We start from the raw sequence: 5,557 nt of genomic DNA on the forward strand, positions 1-5,557 counted from the left end.
TATGAGGGAGAGGTGGGGCCTTAGCAGAAGTTAGAGAAGTCGATGTTCATGCCATCAGGTTGGAGGCTACCCAGACAGAATATAAGGTGTTGTTCCTCCAACCTGAGTGTGGCTTCATCTTTACAGTAGAGGAGGCCGTGGATAGACATGTCAGAATGGGAATGGGATGTGGAATTAAAATGTGTGGCCACTGGGAGATCCTGCTTTCTCTGGCGGACAGAGCGTAGATGTTCAGCAAAGCAGTCTCCCAGTCTGCGTCAGGTCTCGCCAATATATAAAAGGCCACATCGGGAGCACCGGATGCAGTATATCACCCCAGTCGACTCACAGGTGAAGTGTTGCCTCACCTGGAAGGACTGTTTGGGGCCCTGAATGGTGGCAAGGGAGGAAGTGTAAGGGCATGTGTAGCACTTGTTCCGCTTACACGGATAAGTGCCAGGAGGGAGATCAGTGGGGAGGGATGGGGGGGGACGAAAGGACAAGGGAGTTGTGTAGGGAGCGATCCCTGCGGAATGCAGGGGGGGGGGGGAAGGGAAAGATGTGCTTAGTGGTGGGATCCCGTTGGAGGTGGAGGAAGTTACGGAGAATAATATGTTGGACCCGGAGGCTGGTGGGGTGGTAGGTGAGGACCAGGGGAACCCTATTCCTAGTGGGGTGGCGGGAGGATGGAGTGAGAGCAGATGTACGTGACATGGGGGAGATGTGTGTAAGAGCAGAGTTGATAGTGGAGGAAGGGAAGCCCCTTTCTTTAAAAAAGGAAGACATCTCCCTCGTCCTAGAATGAAAAGCCTCATCCTGAGAGCAGATGCGGTGGAGACGGAGGAATTGCGAGAAAGGGATGGCGTTTTTGCAAGAGACAGGGTGAGAAGAGGAATAGTCCAGATAGCTGTGAGAGTCAGTAGGCTTATAGTAGACATCAGTGGATAAGCTGTCTCCAGAGACAGAGACAGAAAGATCTAGAAAGGGGAGGGAGGTGTCGGAAATGGACCAGGTAAACTTGAGGGCAGGGTGAAAGTTGGAGGCAAAGTTAATAAAGTCAACGAGTTCTGCATGTGTGCAGGAAGCAGCGCCAATGCAGTCGTCGATGTAGCGAAGGAAAAGTGGGGGACAGATACCAGAATAGGCACGGAACATAGATTGTTCCACAAACCCAACAAAAAGACAGGCATAGCTAGGACCCATACGGGTGCCCATAGCTACACCTTTAGTTTGGAGGAAGTGGGAGGAGCCAAAGGAGAAATTATTAAGAGTAAGGACTAATTCCGCTAAACGGAGCAGAGTGGTGTTAGAGGGGATCTGATTAGGTCTGGAATCCAAAAAGAAGCGTAGAGCTTTGAGACCTTCCTGATGGGGGGTGGAAGTATATAAGGACTGGACATCCATGGTGAAAATAAAGCGGTGGGGGCCAGGGAACTTAAAATCATCGAAAAGTTTAAGAGCGTGAGAAGTGTCACGAACATAGGTCGGAAGGGATTGAACAAGGGGTGATAAATCAGTGTCGAGGTATTTCTGCTGACCGACCTATTGTCTCAGCTTGCTCCTGCCCTACCGAACTCATTTCTGTAGCTCCTGGGTACTCAGAGGCTCCATCTTCCTCTCACCCCAACCCTCCCCTCTCCATTGACACCCCCAGCCTCCGCCCTCCCCCCTCTGATCCCAGCTCTCATCCGTGCCGGGTCTTTACCATCCCCTCCGACCTTCAACTGTCGGAGGCAGAACACTCTGTTCTCAGTAAGGGCCTCACGTTTGTTCCCCCTTCGCCCACACCTCAGCGAGTTCCGTGTTCGCCATGATGCGGAACTTTTCTTCCGCCGTCTCCGTCTCCGAGCCTACTTCTTCGGCAAGGACTCTTCCACCCCCACCGATGACCCCTTCTCCCGTCTTCAACCCTCCTCTTCTTCATGGACACCCCGCTCCGGTCTTCTGCTTGCTCTGGATCTCTTTATCGCTAACTGCCGACGGGACATCAACCGTCTCGACTTCACCGCTCCTTGTCCCCATTCCAACCTCACTCCTTCGGAACGCTCTGCTCTCCACTCCCTCCGCACTAATCCTAACCTTATTATTAAACCCGCCGATAAGGGGGGTGCTGTTGTAGTCTGGCGCACTGACCTCTACCTTGCCGAGGCACAGTGACAACTCGCGGATACCTCCTCTTATTTACCCCTCGATCGTGACCCCACTAAGGAGCACCAGGCCATTGTCTCCCACACCATCACCGACTTTATCCGCTCAGGGGATCTCCCATCCACTGCTACCAACCTTATAGTTCCCACACCCCGCACTTCCCGTTTCTACCTTCTACCCAAGATCCACAAACCTGCCTTTCCTGGCCGACCTATTGTCTCAGCTTGCTCCTGCCCCACCGAACTCATTTCTGCATACCTCGACACTGTTTTATCACCCCTTGTTCAATCCCTTCCGACCTATGTTCGTGACACTTCTCACGCTCTTAAAGTTTTCGATGATTTTAAGTTCCCTGGCCCCCACCGCTTTATTTTCACCATGGATGTCCAGTCCTTATATACTTCCATCCCCCATCAGGAAGGTCTCAAAGCTCTACGCTTCTTTTTGGATTCCAGACCTAATCAGATCCCCTCTATCACCACTCTGCTCCGTCTAGCGGAATTAGTCCTTACTCTTAATAATTTCTCCTTTGGCTCCTCCCACTTCCTCCAAACTAAAGGTGTAGCTATTGGCACCCGTATGGGTCCTAGCTATGCCTGTCTTTTTGTTGGGTTTGTGGAACAATCTACGTTCCGTGCCTATTCTGGTATCTGTCCCCCACTTTTCCTTCGCTACATCGACGACTGCATTGGCGCTGCTTCCTGCACGCATGCAGAACTCGTTGACTTTATTAACTTTGCCTCCAACTTTCACCCTGCCCTCAAGTTTACCTGGTCCATTTCCGACACCTCCCTCCCCTTTCTAGATCTTTCTGTCTCTGGAGACAGCTTATCCACTGATGTCTACTATAAGCCTACTGACTCTCACAGCTATCTGGACTATTCCTCTTCTCACCCTGTCTCTTGCTAAAACGCCATCCCCTTCTCGCAATTCCTCCGTCTCCGCCGCATCTGCTCTCAGGATGAGGCTTTTCATTCTAGGACGAGGGAGATGTCTTCCTTTTTTAAAGAAAGGGGCTTCCCTTCCTCCACTATCAACTCTGCTCTTACACACATCTCCCCCATTTCACGTACATCTGCTCTCACTCCATCCTCCCGCCACCCCACTAGGAATAGGGTTCCCCTGGTCCTCACCTACCACCCCACCAGCCTCCGGGTCCAACATATTATTCTCCGTAACTTCCGCCACCTCCAACGGGATCCCACCACTAAGCACATCTTTCCCTCCCCACCCCCTCTGTATTCGGCAGGTATTGCTCCCTACACAACTCCCTTGTCCATTCGTCCCCCCCATCCCTCCCCACTGATCTCCCTCCTGGCACTTATCCGTGTAAGCAGAACAAGTGCTACACATGCCCTTACACTTCCTCCCTTGTCACCATTCAGGGCCCCAAACAGTCCTTCCAGGTGAGGCAACACTTCACCTGTGAGTCGACTGGGGTGATATACTGCATCCGGTGCTCCCGATGTGGCCTTTTATATATTGGTGAGACCCGACGCAGACTGGGAGACCGCTTTGCTGAACATCTACGCTCTGTCCGCCAGAGAAAGCAGGATCTCCCAGTGGCCACACATTTTAATTCCACATCCCATTCCGACATGTCTATCCACGGCCTCCTCTACTGTAAAGATGAAGCCACACTCAGGTTGGAGGAACAATACCTTATATTCCGTCTGGGTAGCCTCCAACCTGATGGCATGAACATCGACTTCTCTAACTTCCGCTAAGGCCCCACCTCCCCCTCGTACCCCATCTGTTACTCATTTTTATGCACACATTCTTTCTCTCACTCTCCTTTTTCTCCCTCTGTCCCTCTGAATATACCTCTTGCCCATCCTCTGGGTCCCCCCCCCCTTGTCTTTCTTCCCGGACCTCCTGTCCCATGATCCTCTCGTATCCCCTTTTGCCTATCAGCTGTCCAGTTCTTGGCTCTATCCCTCCCCCTCCTGTCTTCTCCTATCATTTTGGATCTCCCCCTCCCCCTCTAACTTTCAAATCCCTTACTCACTCTTCTTTCAGTTAGTCCTGACGAAGGGTCTCGGCCTGAAACGTCGACTGCACCTCTTCCTACAGATGCTGCTTGGCCTGCTGCGTTCACCAGCAACTTTGATGTGTGTTGTTTGAATTTCCAGCATCTGCAGAATTCCTGTTGTTTTAATTTAATAGTTGTTTTTTTAAATATTTATTTCGTCCCGGTTTTACACCCCAGACTGACTCTCTTTACACCTCGAGAATTTTTTTTTAAATGAGCTGCTGCAGGAACTCAACGGGTCAGGCAGCATCTGCAGAGGGAAATGATCGATCGACATTTCCAATGCAGAACGAGGGGTCACGGTTTGAGGACTCCAGAACGAGGGGTCACAGTTTGAGGATAAAGGGGAAGCCTTTTAGGACCGAGATTAGGAAAAATTTCTTCAGACGGAGTCGTGAATCTGTGGAATTCTCTGCCACAGGAAACAGTTGAGGCCAGTTCGTTGGCTATATTTAAGAGGCAGTTAGATATGTCCCTTGTGGCTAAAGGGATCAGGGGGTATGGAGGGAAGGCTGGTACAGGGTTCTGAGTTGGATGATCAGCCATGATCGTACTGAATAGCGGTGCAGGCTCGAGGGACCGAATGGTCTACTCCTGCACCTATTTTCCATGTTTCTATTTCGGGTTGAGGCAGTCCAGATGAAGGATCCCGACCCGTAAAGTCGATTGTACATTTCTCTCCACAGATATTCACAACACTCTGGAGGAACTCAGCAGGTCGGGCAGCATCCATGGAAAAGATCGGTCGACGTTCGATCGGCAGTCCTGACGAAGGGTTCCGGCCCGCAACGTCGACCGATCTTTTCCACAGATGCTGCCCGCCCTGCTGAGTTCCTCCAGCACCATGTTTCTGACTCGAGATTCCAGCACCTGCGGACTCTCGTGCCTCTCTTTTCAGAACTTCTCCCTTTCAGTCCTGCCTCAGACTGAACCAGGCTCTTCCCTCCGGCTTCATTTCTGTCCTGCTTCTTCCTTAGCCCATCACGCCTGCTGGGGCACAGGCCGCCAACAGCAGCTCGCCGGAGTTCCCTGTCCAGGGCCGGGGGTTGATCGATCCTGTGGCTTCTCCCTTCTCCACAGGACTTCAATTGCCATCCACGGAAGGTCCTACCAATCCCAGAGATGAGATATTTGGAGATTCAGCTGAAGTTTCTATCCAATTGGTTTTTTTTACGGGATGGGGTTGCTAACCCCATGCACAACTCTCATCCTTTCGCAGCCGGGCTTAGTCAGTCCATGGCCGAGTTTTCATTTCTGTTCCGACCTGTTTAATGTATTTTTGATCCCACACTATCATAGAAATGGCCACAACGTAATGTTCATTCCCTGAGACTGCAGCGCGTGTAGTGGACAATTGCGGTTCTGCAGGACATCAGCAGCTCCCGTGAAATCGTTCTG

This window comes from Mobula birostris, chromosome 5, assembly GCF_030028105.1.
Source record: "Mobula birostris isolate sMobBir1 chromosome 5, sMobBir1.hap1, whole genome shotgun sequence".
Lineage (NCBI taxonomy): Eukaryota > Metazoa > Chordata > Chondrichthyes > Myliobatiformes > Myliobatidae > Mobula > Mobula birostris.